Source organism: Dendrobates tinctorius, unplaced genomic scaffold (genome assembly GCF_039654945.1).
Source record: "Dendrobates tinctorius isolate UK_male_01 unplaced genomic scaffold, ASM3965494v1 ptg000099l, whole genome shotgun sequence".
NCBI lineage: Eukaryota > Metazoa > Chordata > Amphibia > Anura > Dendrobatidae > Dendrobates > Dendrobates tinctorius.
The window spans coordinates 9,303,922-9,323,032 of NW_027361767.1; the positions used below are offsets into that span (position 1 = coordinate 9,303,922).

At 40.3% G+C, this 19,111-nt stretch overlaps 3 non-coding genes across 3 annotated transcripts; all 3 read right to left on the minus strand.

Moving 5' to 3' along the window:
* Positions 1-5,589: 5,589 nt before the first annotated feature.
* Positions 5,590-5,662, minus strand: TRNAK-UUU (transfer RNA lysine (anticodon UUU)). Its single transcript has one exon. It is a non-coding gene; the product is annotated as a tRNA-Lys (tRNA).
* A 10,087-nt stretch (positions 5,663-15,749) lies between these two features.
* On the minus strand, positions 15,750-15,822 carry TRNAK-UUU (transfer RNA lysine (anticodon UUU)). Its single transcript has one exon. It is a non-coding gene; the product is annotated as a tRNA-Lys (tRNA).
* Positions 15,823-17,207: 1,385 nt separating this feature from the next.
* TRNAK-UUU (transfer RNA lysine (anticodon UUU)) lies at positions 17,208-17,280 on the minus strand. Its single transcript has one exon. It is a non-coding gene; the product is annotated as a tRNA-Lys (tRNA).
* Between the last annotated feature and the right edge of the window lie 1,831 nt (positions 17,281-19,111).

The following is a 19,111-nucleotide window of genomic DNA, read 5'->3' on the forward strand; positions in this document are numbered from 1 at the left end:
CATGGCTAGGTAAACCAACGTGTGGATGAAGGAACACTAGCTCAAATCGCTGTCATGGCCAGCCCAATCTCCAAACCTGAACCCCATTGAAAACCTCTTGAATGTGAGGAAGATGGATAGTCACAAGCCATCAAACAAAGAAGAACTGCTTAAATTTTTGTACCAGGAATGGCATAATGTCACCCAAAAGCAGTGTGAAAGACTGGTGGAAAGCATGCCAAGACACATGAAAGCTGTGATTAAAAATCATGGTTATTCCACAAAATATTGATTTCTGAACTCTTCCTGAGATAAAACATTAGCATTGTTGTTTCTAAATAATTATGAACTTGTTTTCGTAGCATTATTTGAGGTCTGCAAGCACTGCATTTTTTTTGCTATTTTGACCATTTTTCATTTTCTGAAAATAAGTACAAAATTTAGTGCTTGGAAATTCGAAGACATGTTGTCAGTAGTTTATAGAATATAAGAGAAATTTACATTTTACTCAAAAATATACCTATAAAGAGAAAATTAAGACAAACTGAAGATTTTGCAGTGGTCTCTTAATTTTTGCCAGAGCTGTAGTTAGCAAGGACGAAAAAAGACATTTGTCCGTCCAGTTCAGCCTATATTCCGTCAGAAGAAATCCCCAGATCTACGTCCTTCTAAAGAACCTAATAACTGCAAGATACAATATTGTTACGCTCCAGGAAGACATCCGGGCCTCTCTTGAACCCCTTGACTGAGTTCGCCATCCCCACCTCCTCAGACAAGGAATTCCAGATTCTCCCTGCCCTACCAGTAAAGAATCCTTTTCTATGTTGGTGGAAAAACCTTCTCTCCTCCAGATGCAGAGAATGCCCCCTTGTGACCGTCACCTTCCTTGGTATAAACAGATCCTCGGAGAGATATTTGTATTTTCCCCTTATATACTTATACATGGTTATGAGATCACCCCTCAGTTTCTAGACAAAATAATACTTTTTTGCTAATCTCTCTGGGTATTGTAGTTGTTGCCCTTCTTTGTACTCGCTCTAGTTACACACAGAACTGTACTCGCTCTAGTTCCACACAGATCTTCCACACGACCTTTTATCAGCATACAAGTTACACCCACATTGCACCCCCATGATGACCTCACCTATTTTATATAACATTACCATTTATTAAAAGCTTACGCCCGAACAGGGACTTGAACCATGGACCCTCAGATTAAAAGTCTGATGCTCTACCGACTGATAATATCGCTGGGTACCGTGATTGTTCCATCCCGTTACTAAATTTTGTTGCCCCTTTTTGGACTTGCTCTAGTTCCACAAAAATCATAATTTCCAGGCTTGAATTGGGCAGGTTAATCTTTGCGAAGAACATGTGAATCAAGCCACATACAAGGTTATCCTGGAAAAATAGTTGATTCCTTCTGCTCAGGCAACGTTCCCCAACTCTGAGGACTGGCTTTTCCAGCAGAACAATGCACCATGCCACACGGCTAGGTAAACCAACGTGTGGATGAAGGAACACTAGCTCAAATCGCTGTCATGGCCAGCCCAATCTCCAAACCTGAACCCCATTGAAAACCTCTTGAATGTGAGGAAGATGGATAGTCACAAGCCATCAAACAAAGAAGAACTGCTTAAATTTTTGTACCAGGAGTGGCATAATGTCACCCAAAAGCAGTGTGAAAGACTGGTGGAAAGCATGCCAAGACACATGAAAGCTGTGATTAAAAATCATGGTTATTCCACAAAATATTGATTTCTGAACTCTTCCTGAGATAAAACATTAGTATTGTTGTTTCTAAATAATTATGAACTTGTTTTCGTAGCATTATTTGAGGTCTGCAAGCACTGCATTTTTTTTGCTATTTTGACCATTTTTCATTTTCTGAAAATAAGTACAAAATTTAGTGCTTGGAAATTCGAAGACATGTTGTCAGTAGTTTATAGAATATAAGAGCAATTTACATTTTACTCAAAAATATACCTATAAAGAGAAAATTAAGACAAACTGAAGATTTTGCAGTGGTCTCTTAATTATTGCCAGAGCTGTAGTTAGCAAGGCCGAAAAAAGACATTTGTCCGTCCAGTTCAGCCTATATTCCGTCAGAAGAAATCCCCAGATCTACGTCCTTCTAAAGAACCTAATAACTGCAAGATACAATATTGTTACGCTCCAGGAAGACATCCGGGCCTCTCTTGAACCCCTTGACTGAGTTCGCCATCCCCACCTCCTCAGACAAGGAATTCCAGATTCTCCCTGCCCTACCAGTAAAGAATCCTTTTCTATGTTGGTGGAAAAACCTTCTCTCCTCCAGATGCAGAGAATGCCCCCTTGTGACCGTCACCTTCCTTGGTATAAACAGATCCTCGGAGAGATATTTGTATTGTCCCCTTATATACTTATACATGGTTATGAGATCACCCCTGTTTCTAGACAAAATAATACTTTTTTGCTAATCTCTCTGGGTATTGTAGTTGTTGCCCTTCTTTGTACTCGCTCTAGTTCCACACAGAACTGTACTCGCTCTAGTTCCAAACAGATCTTCCACACGACCTTTTATCAGCATACAAGTTACACCCACATTGCACCCCCATGATGACCTCACCTATTTTATATAACATTACCATTTATTAAAAGCTTACGCCCGAACAGGGACTTGAACCATGGACCCTCAGATTAAAAGTCTGATGCTCTACCGACTGATAATATCGCTGGGTACCGTGATTGTTCCATCCCGTTACTAAATTTTGTTGCCCCTTTTTGGACTTGCTCTAGTTCCACAAAAATCATAATTTCCAGGCTTGAATTGGGCAGGTTAATCTTTGCGAAGGACATGTGAATCAAGCCACATACAAGGTTATCCTGGAAAAATAGTTGATTCCTTCTGCTCAGGCAACATTCCCCAACTCTGAGGACTGGCTTTTCCAGCAGAACAATGCACCATGCCACACGGCTAGGTAAACCAACTTGTGGATGAAGGAACACTAGCTCAAATCGCTGTCATGGCCAGCCCAATCTCCAAACCTGAACCCCATTGAAAACCTCTTGAATGTGAGGAAGATGGATAGTCACAAGCTATCAAACAAAGAAGAACTGCTTAAATTTTTGTACCAGGAGTGGCATAATGTCACCCAAAAGCAGTGTGAAAGACTGGTGGAAAGCATGCCAAGACACATGAAAGCTGTGATTAAAAATCATGGTTATTCCACAAAATATTGATTTCTGAACTCTTCCTGAGATAAAACATTAGTATTGTTGTTTCTAAATAATTATGAACTTGTTTTCGTAGCATTATTTGAGGTCTGCAAGCACTGCATTTTTTTGCTATTTTGACCATTTTTCATTTTCTGAAAATAAGTACAAAATTTAGTGCTTGGAAATTCGAAGACATGTTGTCAGTAGTTTATAGAATATAAGAGCAATTTACATTTTACTCAAAAATATACCTATAAAGAGAAAATTAAGACAAACTGAAGATTTTGCAGTGGTCTCTTAATTTTTGCCAGAGCTGTAGTTAGCAAGGCCGAAAAAAGACATTTGTCCGTCCAGTTCAGCCTATATTCCGTCAGAAGAAATCCCCAGATCTACGTCCTTCTAAAGAACCTAATAACTGCAAGATACAATATTGTTACGCTCCAGGAAGACATCCGGGCCTCTCTTGAACCCCTTGACTGAGTTCGCCATCCCCACCTCCTCAGACAAGGAATTCCAGATTCTCCCTGCCCTACCAGTAAAGAATCCTTTTCTATGTTGGTGGAAAAACCTTCTCTCCTCCAGATGCAGAGAATGCCCCCTTGTGACCGTCACCTTCCTTGGTATAAACAGATCCTCGGAGAGATATTTGTATTGTCCCCTTATATACTTATACATGGTTATGAGATCACCCCTCAGTTTCTAGACAAAATAATACTTTTTTGCTAATCTCTCTGGGTATTGTAGTTGTTGCCCTTCTTTGTACTCGCTCTAGTTACACACAGAACTGTACTCGCTCTAGTTCCACACAGATCTTCCACACGACCTTTTATCAGCATACAAGTTACACCCACATTGCACCCCCATGATGACCTCACCTATTTTATATAACATTACCATTTATTAAAAGCTTACGCCCGAACAGGGACTTGAACCATGGACCCTCAGATTAAAAGTCTGATGCTCTACCGACTGATAATATCGCTGGGTACCGTGATTGTTCCATCCCGTTACTAAATTTTGTTGCCCCTTTTTGGACTTGCTCTAGTTCCACAAAAATCATAATTTCCAGGCTTGAATTGGGCAGGTTAATCTTTGCGAAGGACATGTGAATCAAGCCACATACAAGGTTATCCTGGAAAAATAGTTGATTCCTTCTGCTCAGGCAACGTTCCCCAACTCTGAGGACTGGCTTTTCCAGCAGAACAATGCACCATGCCACACGGCTAGGTAAACCAACTTGTGGATGAAGGAACACTAGCTCAAATCGCTGTCATGGCCAGCCCAATCTCCAAACCTGAACCCCATTGAAAACCTCTTGAATGTGAGGAAGATGGATAGTCACAAGCCATCAAACAAAGAAGAACTGCTTAAATTTTTGTACCAGGAGTGGCATAATGTCACCCAAAAGCAGTGTGAAAGACTGGTGGAAAGCATGCCAAGACACATGAAAGCTGTGATTAAAAATCATGGTTATTCCACAAAATATTGATTTCTGAACTCTTCCTGAGATAAAACATTAGTATTGTTGTTTCTAAATAATTATGAACTTGTTTTCGTAGCATTATTTGAGGTCTGCAAGCACTGCATTTTTTTTGCTATTTTGACCATTTTTCATTTTCTGAAAATAAGTACAAAATTTAGTGCTTGGAAATTCGAAGACATGTTGTCAGTAGTTTATAGAATATAAGAGCAATTTACATTTTACTCAAAAATATACCTATAAAGAGAAAATTAAGACAAACTGAAGATTTTGCAGTGGTCTCTTAATTTTTGCCAGAGCTGTAGTTAGCAAGGCCGAAAAAAGACATTTGTCCGTCCAGTTCAGCCTATATTCCGTCAGAAGAAATCCCCAGATCTACGTCCTTCTAAAGTACCTAATAACTGCAAGATACAATATTGTTACGCTCCAGGAAGACATCCGGGCCTCTCTTGAACCCCTTGACTGAGTTCGCCATCCCCACCTCCTCAGACAAGGAATTCCAGATTCTCCCTGCCCTACCAGTAAAGAATCCTTTTCTATGTTGGTGGAAAAACCTTCTCTCCTCCAGATGCAGAGAATGCCCCCTTGTGACCGTCACCTTCCTTGGTATAAACAGATCCTCGGAGAGATATTTGTATTGTCCCCTTATATACTTATACATGGTTATGAGATCACCACTCAGTTTCTAGACAAAATAATACTTTTCTGCTAATCATTCTGGGTATTGTAGTTGTTGCCCTTCTTTGTACTCGCTCTAGTTCCACACAGATCATAATTTCTTTTATCAGCATACAAGTTACACCCACATTGCACCCACATTGCACCCCCATGATGACCTCACCTATTACCTATAACATGACTATTTATTAAAAATTGCACCCCCATGATGACCTCACCTATTACCTATAACATGACCATTTATTAAAAGCTTATGCCCGAACAGGGACTTGAACCCTGGACCCTCAGATTAAAAGTCTGATGCTCTACCGACTGAGATATCCGGGCTCTCTACATTGATAATCTCGCTGGGTACCATAATTCTTCCATCCCGTTACTAAATTTTGTTGCCCCTTTTTGGACTTGCTCTAGTTCCACAAAAATCATAATTTCCAGGCTTGAATTGGGCAGGTTAATCTTTGCGAAGGACATGTGAATCAAGCCACATACAAGGTTATCCTGGAAAAATAGTTGATTCCTTCTGCTCAGGCAACGTTCCCCAACTCTGAGGACTGGCTTTCCAGCAGAACAATGCACCATGCCACACGGCTAGGTAAACCAACGTGTGGATGAAGGAACACTAGCTCAAATCGCTGTCATGGCCAGCCCAATCTCCAAACCTGAACCCCATTGAAAACCTCTTGAATGTGAGGAAGATGGATAGTCACAAGCCATCAAACAAAGAAGAACTGCTTAAATTTTTGTACCAGGAGTGGCATAATGTCACCCAAAAGCAGTGTGAAAGACTGGTGGAAAGCATGCCAAGACACATGAAAGCTGTGATTAAAAATCATGGTTATTCCACAAAATATTGATTTCTGAACTCTTCCTGAGATAAAACATTAGTATTGTTGTTTCTAAATAATTATGAACTTGTTTTCGTAGCATTATTTGAGGTCTGCAAGCACTGCATTTTTTTTGCTATTTTGACCATTTTTCATTTTCTGAAAATAAGTACAAAATTTAGTGCTTGGAAATTCGAAGACATGTTGTCAGTAGTTTATAGAATATAAGAGCAATTTACATTTTACTCAAAAATATACCTATAAAGAGAAAATTAAGACAAACTGAAGATTTTGCAGTGGTCTCTTAATTTTTGCCAGAGCTGTAGTTAGCAAGGACGAAAAAAGACATTTGTCCGTCCAGTTCAGCCTATATTCCGTCAGAAGAAATCCCCAGATCTACGTCCTTCTAAAGAACCTAATAACTGCAAGATACAATATTGTTACGCTCCAGGAAGACATCCGGGCCTCTCTTGAACCCCTTGACTGAGTTCGCCATCCCCACCTCCTCAGACAAGGAATTCCAGATTCTCCCTGCCCTACCAGTAAAGAATCCTTTTCTATGTTGGTGGAAAAACCTTCTCTCCTCCAGATGCAGAGAATGCCCCCTTGTGACCGTCACCTTCCTTGGTATAAACAGATCCTCGGAGAGATATTTGTATTGTCCCCTTATATACTTATACATGGTTATGAGATCACCCCTCAGTTTCTAGACAAAATAATACTTTTTTGCTAATCTCTCTGGGTATTGTAGTTGTTGCCCTTCTTTGTACTCGCTCTAGTTCCACACAGATCTTCCACACGACCTTTTATCAGCATACAAGTTACACCCACATTGCACCCCCATGATGACCTCACCTATTTTATATAACATTACCATTTATTAAAAGCTTACGCCCGAACAGGGACTTGAACCATGGACCCTCAGATTAAAAGTCTGATGCTCTACCGACTGATAATATCGCTGGGTACCGTGATTGTTCCATCCCGTTACTAAATTTTGTTGCCCCTTTTTGGACTTGCTCTAGTTCCACAAAAATCATAATTTCCAGGCTTGAATTGGGCAGGTTAATCTTTGCGAAGAACATGTGAATCAAGCCACATACAAGGTTATCCTGGAAAAATAGTTGATTCCTTCTGCTCAGGCAACGTTCCCCAACTCTGAGGACTGGCTTTTCCAGCAGAACAATGCACCATGCCACACGGCTAGGTAAACCAACGTGTGGATGAAGGAACACTAGCTCAAATCGCTGTCATGGCCAGCCCAATCTCCAAACCTGAACCCCATTGAAAACCTCTTGAATGTGAGGAAGATGGATAGTCACAAGCCATCAAACAAAGAAGAACTGCTTAAATTTTTGTACCAGGAGTGGCATAATGTCACCCAAAAGCAGTGTGAAAGACTGGTGGAAAGCATGCCAAGACACATGAAAGCTGTGATTAAAAATCATGGTTATTCCACAAAATATTGATTTCTGAACTCTTCCTGAGATAAAACATTAGTATTGTTGTTTCTAAATAATTATGAACTTGTTTTCGTAGCATTATTTGAGGTCTGCAAGCACTGCATTTTTTTTGCTATTTTGACCATTTTTCATTTTCTGAAAATAAGTACAAAATTTAGTGCTTGGAAATTCGAAGACATGTTGTCAGTAGTTTATAGAATATAAGAGCAATTTACATTTTACTCAAAAATATACCTATAAAGAGAAAATTAAGACAAACTGAAGATTTTGCAGTGGTCTCTTAATTTTTGCCAGAGCTGTAGTTAGCAAGGCCGAAAAAAGACATTTGTCCGTCCAGTTCAGCCTATATTCCGTCAGAAGAAATCCCCAGATCTACGTCCTTCTAAAGAACCTAATAACTGCAAGATACAATATTGTTACGCTCCAGGAAGACATCCGGGCCTCTCTTGAACCCCTTGACTGAGTTCGCCATCCCCACCTCCTCAGACAAGGAATTCCAGATTCTACCTGCCCTACCAGTAAAGAATCCTTTTCTATGTTGGTGGAAAAACCTTCTCTCCTCCAGATGCAGAGAATGCCCCCTTGTGACCGTCACCTTCCTTGGTATAAACAGATCCTCGGAGAGATATTTGTATTGTCCCCTTATATACTTATACATGGTTATGAGATCACCCCTCAGTTTCTAGACAAAATAATACTTTTTTGCTAATCTCTCTGGGTATTGTAGTTGTTGCCCTTCTTTGTACTCGCTCTAGTTCCACACAGAACTGTACTCGCTCTAGTTCCACACAGATCTTCCACACGACCTTTTATCAGCATACAAGTTACACCCACATTGCACCCCCATGATGACCTCACCTATTTTATATAACATTACCATTTATTAAAAGCTTACGCCCGAACAGGGACTTGAACCATGGACCCTCAGATTAAAAGTCTGATGCTCTACCGACTGATAATATCGCTGGGTACCGTGATTGTTCCATCCCGTTACTAAATTTTGTTGCCCCTTTTTGGACTTGCTCTAGTTCCACAAAAATCATAATTTCCAGGCTTGAATTGGGCAGGTTAATCTTTGCGAAGGACATGTGAATCAAGCCACATACAAGGTTATCCTGGAAAAATAGTTGATTCCTTCTGCTCAGGCAACGTTCCCCAACTCTGAGGACTGGCTTTTCCAGCAGAACAATGCACCATGCCACACGGCTAGGTAAACCAACGTGTGGATGAAGGAACACTAGCTCAAATCGCTGTCATGGCCAGCCCAATCTCCAAACCTGAACCCCATTGAAAACCTCTTGAATGTGAGGAAGATGGATAGTCACAAGCCATCAAACAAAGAAGAACTGCTTAAATTTTTGTACCAGGAATGGCATAATGTCACCCAAAAGCAGTGTGAAAGACTGGTGGAAAGCATGCCAAGACACATGAAAGCTGTGATTAAAAATCATGGTTATTCCACAAAATATTGATTTCTGAACTCTTCCTGAGATAAAACATTAGTATTGTTGTTTCTAAATAATTATGAACTTGTTTTCGTAGCATTATTTGAGGTCTGCAAGCACTGCATTTTTTTTGCTATTTTGACCATTTTTCATTTTCTGAAAATAAGTACAAAATTTAGTGCTTGGAAATTCGAAGACATGTTGTCAGTAGTTTATAGAATATAAGAGCAATTTACATTTTACTCAAAAATATACCTATAAAGAGAAAATTAAGACAAACTGAAGATTTTGCAGTGGTCTCTTAATTTTTGCCAGAGCTGTAGTTAGCAAGGACGAAAAAAGACATTTGTCCGTCCAGTTCAGCCTATATTCCGTCAGAAGAAATCCCCAGATCTACGTCCTTCTAAAGAACCTAATAACTGCAAGATACAATATTGTTACGCTCCAGGAAGACATCCGGGCCTCTCTTGAACCCCTTGACTGAGTTCGCCATCCCCACCTCCTCAGACAAGGAATTCCAGATTCTCCCTGCCCTACCAGTAAAGAATCCTTTTCTATGTTGGTGGAAAAACCTTCTCTCCTCCAGATGCAGAGAATGCCCCCTTGTGACCGTCACCTTCCTTGGTATAAACAGATCCTCGGAGAGATATTTGTATTGTCCCCTTATATACTTATACATGGTTATGAGATCACCCCTCAGTTTCTAGACAAAATAATACTTTTTTGCTAATCTCTCTGGGTATTGTAGTTGTTGCCCTTCTTTGTACTCGCTCTAGTTCCACACAGATCTTCCACACGACCTTTTATCAGCATACAAGTTACACCCACATTGCACCCCCATGATGACCTCACCTATTTTATATAACATTACCATTTATTAAAAGCTTACGCCCGAACAGGGACTTGAACCATGGACCCTCAGATTAAAAGTCTGATGCTCTACCGACTGATAATATCGCTGGGTACCGTGATTGTTCCATCCCGTTACTAAATTTTGTTGCCCCTTTTTGGACTTGCTCTAGTTCCACAAAAATCATAATTTCCAAGCTTGAATTGGGCAGGTTAATCTTTGCGAAGAACATGTGAATCAAGCCACATACAAGGTTATCCTGGAAAAATAGTTGATTCCTTCTGCTCAGGCAACGTTCCCCAACTCTGAGGACTGGCTTTTCCAGCAGAACAATGCACCATGCCACACGGCTAGGTAAACCAACGTGTGGATGAAGGAACACTAGCTCAAATCGCTGTCATGGCCAGCCCAATCTCCAAACCTGAACCCCATTGAAAACCTCTTGAATGTGAGTAAGATGGATAGTCACAAGCCATCAAACAAAGAACAACTGCTTAAATTTTTGTACCAGGAGTGGCATAATGTCACCCAAAAGCAGTGTGAAAGACTGGTGGAAAGCATGCCAAGACACATGAAAGCTGTGATTAAAAATCATGGTTATTCCACAAAATATTGATTTCTGAACTCTTCCTGAGATAAAACATTAGTATTGTTGTTTCTAAATAATTATGAACTTGTTTTCGTAGCATTATTTGAGGTCTGCAAGCACTGCATTTTTTTTGCTATTTTGACCATTTTTCATTTTCTGAAAATAAGTACAAAATTTAGTGCTTGGAAATTCGAAGACATGTTGTCAGTAGTTTATAGAATATAAGAGCAATTTACATTTTACTCAAAAATATACCTATAAAGAGAAAATTAAGACAAACTGAAGATTTTGCAGTGGTCTCTTAATTTTTGCCAGAGCTGTAGTTAGCAAGGCCGAAAAAAGACATTTGTCCGTCCAGTTCAGCCTATATTCCGTCAGAAGAAATCCCCAGATCTACGTCCTTCTAAAGAACCTAATAACTGCAAGATACAATATTGTTACGCTCCAGGAAGACATCCGGGCCTCTCTTGAACCCCTTGACTGAGTTCGCCATCCCCACCTCCTCAGACAAGGAATTCCAGATTCTCCCTGCCCTACCAGTAAAGAATCCTTTTCTATGTTGGTGGAAAAACCTTCTCTCCTCCAGATGCAGAGAATGCCCCCTTGTGACCGTCACCTTCCTTGGTATAAACAGATCCTCGGAGAGATATTTGTATTGTCCCCTTATACACTTATACATGGTTATGAGATCACCCCTCAGTTTCTAGACAAAATAATACTTTTTTGCTAATCTCTCTGGGTATTGTAGTTGTTGCCCTTCTTTGTACTCGCTCTAGTTCCACACAGAACTGTACTCGCTCTAGTTCCACACAGATCTTCCACACGACCTTTTATCAGCATACAAGTTACACCCACATTGCACCCCCATGATGACCTCACCTATTTTATATAACATTACCATTTATTAAAAGCTTACGCCCGAACAGGGACTTGAACCATGGACCCTCAGATTAAAAGTCTGATGCTCTACCGACTGATAATATCGCTGGGTACCGTGATTGTTCCATCCCGTTACTAAATTTTGTTGCCCCTTTTTGGACTTGCTCTAGTTCCACAAAAATCATAATTTCCAGGCTTGAATTGGGCAGGTTAATCTTTGCGAAGGACATGTGAATCAAGCCACATACAAGGTTATCCTGGAAAAATAGTTGATTCCTTCTGCTCAGGCAACGTTCCCCAACTCTGAGGACTGGCTTTTCCAGCAGAACAATGCACCATGCCACACGGCTAGGTAAACCAACGTGTGGATGAAGGAACACTAGCTCAAATCGCTGTCATGGCCAACCCAATCTCCAAACCTGAACCCCATTGAAAACCTCTTGAATGTGAGGAAGATGGATAGTCACAAGCCATCAAACAAAGAAGAACTGCTTAAATTTTTGTACCAGGAGTGGCATAATGTCACCCAAAAGCAGTGTGAAAGACTGGTGGAAAGCATGCCAAGACACATGAAAGCTGTGATTAAAAATCATGGTTATTCCACAAAATATTGATTTCTGAACTCTTCCTGAGATAAAACATTAGTATTGTTGTTTCTAAATAATTATGAACTTGTTTTCGTAGCATTATTTGAGGTCTGCAAGCACTGCATTTTTTTTGCTATTTTGACCATTTTTCATTTTCTGAAAATAAGTACAAAATTTAGTGCTTGGAAATTCGAAGACATGTTGTCAGTAGTTTATAGAATATAAGAGCAATTTACATTTTACTCAAAAATATACCTATAAAGAGAAAATTAAGACAAACTGAAGATTTTGCAGTGGTCTCTTAATTTTTGCCAGAGCTGTAGTTAGCAAGGACGAAAAAAGACATTTGTCCGTCCAGTTCAGCCTATATTCCGTCAGAAGAAATCCCCAGATCTACGTCCTTCTAAAGAACCTAATAACTGCAAGATACAATATTGTTACGCTCCAGGAAGACATCCGGGCCTCTCTTGAACCCCTTGACTGAGTTCGCCATCCCCACCTCCTCAGACAAGGAATTCCAGATTCTCCCTGCCCTACCAGTAAAGAATCCTTTTCTATGTTGGTGGAAAAACCTTCTCTCCTCCAGATGCAGAGAATGCCCCCTTGTGACCGTCACCTTCCTTGGTATAAACAGATCCTCGGAGAGATATTTGTATTGTCCCCTTATATACTTATACATGGTTATGAGATCACCCCTCAGTTTCTAGACAAAATAATACTTTTTTGCTAATCTCTCTGGGTATTGTAGTTGTTGCCCTTCTTTGTACTCGCTCTAGTTCCACACAGATCTTCCACACGACCTTTTATCAGCATACAAGTTACACCCACATTGCACCCCCATGATGACCTCACCTATTTTATATAACATTACCATTTATTAAAAGCTTACGCCCGAACAGGGACTTGAACCATGGACCCTCAGATTAAAAGTCTGATGCTCTACCGACTGATAATATCGCTGGGTACCGTGATTGTTCCATCCCGTTACTAAATTTTGTTGCCCCTTTTTGGACTTGCTCTAGTTCCACAAAAATCATAATTTCCAGGCTTGAATTGGGCAGGTTAATCTTTGCGAAGGACATGTGAATCAAGCCACATACAAGGTTATCCTGGAAAAATAGTTGATTCCTTCTGCTCAGGCAACGTTCCCCAACTCTGAGGACTGGCTTTTCCAGCAGAACAATGCACCATGCCACACCTAGGTAAACCAACGTGTGGATGAAGGAACACTAGCTCAAATCGCTGTCATGGCCAACCCAATCTCCAAACCTGAACCCCATTGAAAACCTCTTGAATGTGAGGAAGATGGATAGTCACAAGCCATCAAACAAAGAAGAACTGCTTAAATTTTTGTACCAGGAGTGGCATAATGTCACCCAAAAGCAGTGTGAAAGACTGGTGGAAAGCATGCCAAGACACATGAAAGCTGTGATTAAAAATCATGGTTATTCCACAAAATATTGATTTCTGAACTCTTCCTGAGATAAAACATTAGTATTGTTGTTTCTAAATAATTATGAACTTGTTTTCGTAGCATTATTTGAGGTCTGCAAGCACTGCATTTTTTTTGCTATTTTGACCATTTTTCATTTTCTGAAAATAAGTACAAAATTTAGTGCTTGGAAATTCGAAGACATGTTGTCAGTAGTTTATAGAATATAAGAGCAATTTACATTTTACTCAAAAATATACCTATAAAGAGAAAATTAAGACAAACTGAAGATTTTGCAGTGGTCTCTTAATTTTTGCCAGAGCTGTAGTTAGCAAGGACGAAAAAAGACATTTGTCCGTCCAGTTCAGCCTATATTCCGTCAGAAGAAATCCCCAGATCTACGTCCTTCTAAAGAACCTAATAACTGCAAGATACAATATTGTTACGCTCCAGGAAGACATCCGGGCCTCTCTTGAACCCCTTGACTGAGTTCGCCATCCCCACCTCCTCAGACAAGGAATTCCAGATTCTCCCTGCCCTACCAGTAAAGAATCCTTTTCTATGTTGGTGGAAAAACCTTCTCTCCTCCAGATGCAGAGAATGCCCCCTTGTGACCGTCACCTTCCTTGGTATAAACAGATCCTCGGAGAGATATTTGTATTGTCCCCTTATATACTTATACATGGTTATGAGATCACCCCTCAGTTTCTAGACAAAATAATACTTTTTTGCTAATCTCTCTGGGTATTGTAGTTGTTGCCCTTCTTTGTACTCGCTCTAGTTCCACACAGATCTTCCACACGACCTTTTATCAGCATACAAGTTACACCCACATTGCACCCCCATGATGACCTCACCTATTTTACATAACATTACCATTTATTAAAAGCTTACGCCCAAACTTGAACCCTGGACCCTCAGATTAAAAGTCTGATGCTCTACCGACTGAGCTATCCGGGCTCTCTACATTGATAATCTCGCTGGGTACCGTAATTCTTCCATCCCGTTACTAAATTTTGTTGCCCCTTTTTGGACTTGCTCTAGTTCCACAAAAATCATAATTTCCAGGCTTGAATTGGGCAGGTTAATCTTTGCGAAGGACATGTGAATCAAGCCACATACAAGGTTATCCTGGAAAAATAGTTGATTCCTTCTGCTCAGGAAACGTTCCCCAACTCTGAGGACTGGCTTTTCCAGCAGAACAATGCACCATGCCACACGGCTAGGTAAACCAATGTGTGGATGAAGGAACACTAGCTCAAATCGCTGTCATGGCCAGCCCAATCTCCAAACCTGAACCCCATTGAAAACCTCTTGAATGTGAGGAAGATGGATAGTCACAAGCCATCAAACAAGAACTGCTTAAATTTTTGTACCAGGAGTGGCATAATGTCACCCAAAAGCAGTGTGAAAGACTGGTGGAAAGCATGCCAAGACACATGAAAGCTGTGATTAAAAATCATGGTTATTCCACAAAATATTGATTTCTGAACTCTTCCTGAGATAAAACATTAGTATTGTTGTTTCTAAATAATTATGAACTTGTTTTCGTAGCATTATTTGAGGTCTGCAAGCACTGCATTTTTTTTGCTATTTTGACCATTTTTCATTTTCTGAAAATAAGTACAAAATTTAGTGCTTGGAAATTCGAAGACATGTTGTCAGTAGTTTATAGAATATAAGAGCAATTTACATTTTACTCAAAAATATACCTATAAAGAGAAAATTAAGACAAACTGAAGATTTTGCAGTGGTCTCTTAATTTTTGCCAGAGCTGTAGTTAGCAAGGACGAAAAAAGACATTTGTCCGTCCAGTTCAGCCTATATTCCGTCAGAAGAAATCCCCAGATCTACGTCCTTCTAAAGAACCTAATAACTGCAAGATACAATATTGTTACGCTCCAGGAAGACATCCGGGCCTCTCTTGAACCCCTTGACTGAGTTCGCCATCCCCACCTCCTCAGACAAGGAATTCCAGATTCTCCCTGCCCTACCAGTAAAGAATCCTTTTCTATGTTGGTGGAAAAACCTTCTCTCCTCCAGATGCAGAGAATGCCCCCTTGTGACCGTCACCTTCCTTGGTATAAACAGATCCTCGGAGAGATATTTGTATTGTCCCCTTATATACTTATACATGGTTATGAGATCACCCCTCAGTTTCTAGACAAAATAATACTTTTTTGCTAATCTCTCTGGGTATTGTAGTTGTTGCCCTTCTTTGTACTCGCTCTAGTTCCACACAGATCTTCCACACGACCTTTTATCAGCATACAAGTTACACCCACATTGCACCCCCATGATGACCTCACCTATTTTACATAACATTACCATTTATTAAAAGCTTACGCCCAAACAGGGACTTGAACCCTGGACCCTCAGATTAAAAGTCTGATGCTCTACCGACTGAGCTATCCGGGCTCTCTACATTGATAATCTCGCTGGGTACCGTAATTCTTCCATCCCGTTACTAAATTTTGTTGCCCCTTTTTGGACTTGCTCTAGTTCCACAAAAATCATAATTTCCAGGCTTGAATTGGGCAGGTTAATCTTTGCGAAGGACATGTGAATCAAGCCACATACAAGGTTATCCTGGAAAAATAGTTGATTCCTTCTGCTCAGGAAACGTTCCCCAACTCTGAGGACTGGCTTTTCCAGCAGAACAATGCACCATGCCACACGGCTAGGTAAACCAATGTGTGGATGAAGGAACACTAGCTCAAATCGCTGTCATGGCCAGCCCAATCTCCAAACCTGAACCCCATTGAAAACCTCTTGAATGTGAGGAAGATGGATAGTCACAAGCCATCAAACAAGAACTGCTTAAATTTTTGTACCAGGAGTGGCATAATGTCACCCAAAAGCAGTGTGAAAGACTGGTGGAAAGCATGCCAAGACACATGAAAGCTGTGATTAAAAATCATGGTTATTCCACAAAATATTGATTTCTGAACTCTTCCTGAGATAAAACATTAGTATTGTTGTTTCTAAATAATTATGAACTTGTTTTCGTAGCATTATTTGAGGTCTGCAAGCACTGCATTTTTTTTGCTATTTTGACCATTTTTCATTTTCTGAAAATAAGTACAAAATTTAGTGCTTGGAAATTCGAAGACATGTTGTCAGTAGTTTATAGAATATAAGAGCAATTTACATTTTACTCAAAAATATACCTATAAAGAGAAAATTAAGACAAACTGAAGATTTTGCAGTGGTCTCTTAATTTTTGCCAGAGCTGTAGTTAGCAAGGACGAAAAAAGACATTTGTCCGTCCAGTTCAGCCTATATTCCGTCAGAAGAAATCCCCAGATCTACGTCCTTCTAAAGAACCTAATAACTGCAAGATACAATATTGTTACGCTCCAGGAAGACATCCGGGCCTCTCTTGAACCCCTTGACTGAGTTCGCCATCCCCACCTCCTCAGACAAGGAATTCCAGATTCTCCCTGCCCTACCAGTAAAGAATCCTTTTCTATGTTGGTGGAAAAACCTTCTCTCCTCCAGATGCAGAGAATGCCCCCTTGTGACCGTCACCTTCCTTGGTATAAACAGATCCTCGGAGAGATATTTGTATTGTCCCCTTATATACTTATACATGGTTATGAGATCACCCCTCAGTTTCTAGACAAAATAATACTTTTTTGCTAATCTCTCTGGGTATTGTAGTTGTTGCCCTTCTTTGTACTCGCTCTAGTTCCACACAGATCTTCCACACGACCTTTTATCAGCATACAAGTTACACCCACATTGCACCCCCATGATGACCTCACCTATTTTACATAACATTACCATTTATTAAAAGCTTACGCCCAAACAGGGACTTGAACCCTGGACCCACAGATTAAAAGTCTGATGCTCTACCGACTGAGCTATCCGGGCTCTCTACATTGATAATCTCGCTGGGTACCGTAATTCTTCCATCCCGTTACTAAATTTTGTTGCCCCTTTTTAGACTTGCTCTAGTTCCACAAAAATCATAATTTCCAGGCTTGAATTGGGCAGGTTAATCTTTGCGAAGGACATGTGAATCAAGCCACATACAAGGTTATCCTGGAAAAATAGTTGATTCCTTCTGCTCAGGAAACGTTCCCCAACTCTGAGGACTGGCTTTTCCAGCAGAACAATGCACCATGCCACACGGCTAGGTAAACCAATGTGTGGATGAAGGAACACTAGCTCAAATCGCTGTCATGGCCAGCCCAATCTCCAAACCTGAACCCCATTGAAAACCTCTTGAATGTGAGGAAGATGGATAGTCACAAGCCATCAAACAAGAACTGCTTAAATTTTTGTACCAGGAGTGGCATAATGTCACCCAAAAGCAGTGTGAAAGACTGGTGGAAAGCATGCCAAGACACATGAAAGCTGTGATTAAAAATCATGGTTATTCCACAAAATATTGATTTCTGAACTCTTCCTGAGATAAAACATTAGTATTGTTGTTTCTAAATAATTATGAACTTGTTTTCGTAGCATTATTTGAGGTCTGCAAGCACTGCATTTTTTTTGCTATTTTGACCATTTTTCATTTTCTGAAAATAAGTACAAAATTTAGTGCTTGGAAATTCGAAGACATGTTGTCAGTAGTTTATAGAATATAAGAGCAATTTACATTTTACTCAAAAATATACCTATAAAGAGAAAATTAAGACAAACTGAAGATTTTGCAGTGGTCTCTTAATTTTTGCCAGAGCTGTAGTTAGCAAGGACGAAAAAAGACATTTGTCCGTCCAGTTCAGCCTATATTCCGTCAGAAGAAATCCCCAGATCTACGTCCTTCTAAAGAACCTAATAACTGCAAGATACAATATTGTTACGCTCCAGGAAGACATCCGGGCCTCTCTTGAACCCCTTGACTGAGTTCGCCATCCCCACCTCCTCAGACAAGGAATTCCAGATTCTCCCTGCCCTACCAGTAAAGAATCCTTTTCTATGTTGGTGGAAAAACCTTCTCTCCTCCAGATGCAGAGAATGCCCCCTTGTGACCGTCACCTTCCTTGGTATAAACAGATCCTCGGAGAGATATTTGTATTGTCCCCTTATATACTTATACATGGTTATGAGATCACCCCTCAGTTTCTAGACAAAATAATACTTTTTTGCTAATCTCTCTGGGTATTGTAGTTGTTGCCCTTCTTTGTACTCGCTCTAGTTCCACACAGATCTTCCACACGACCTTTTATCAGCATCCAAGTTACACCCACATTGCACCCCCATGATGACCTCACCTATTTTACATAACATTAAAAGTCTGATGCTCTACCGACTGAGCTATCCGGGCTCTCTACATTGATAATCTCGCTGGGTACCGTAATTCTTCCATCCCGTTACTAAATTTTGTTGCCCCTTTTTGGACTTGCTCTAGTTCCACAAAAATCATAATTTCCAGGCTTGAATTGGGCAGGTTAATCTTTGCGAAGGACATGTGAATCAAGCCACATACAAGGTTATCCTGGAAAAATAGTTGATTCCTTCTGCTCAGGAAACGTTCCCCAACTCTGAGGACTGGCTTTTCCAGCAGAACAATGCACCATGCCACACGGCTAGGTAAACCAATGTGTGGATGAAGGAACACTAGCTCAAATCGCTGTCATGGCCAGCCCAATCTCCAAACCTGAACCCCATTGAAAACCTCTTGAATGTGAGGAAGATGGATAGTCACAAGCCATCAAACAAGAACTGCTTAAATTTTTGTACCAGGAGTGGCATA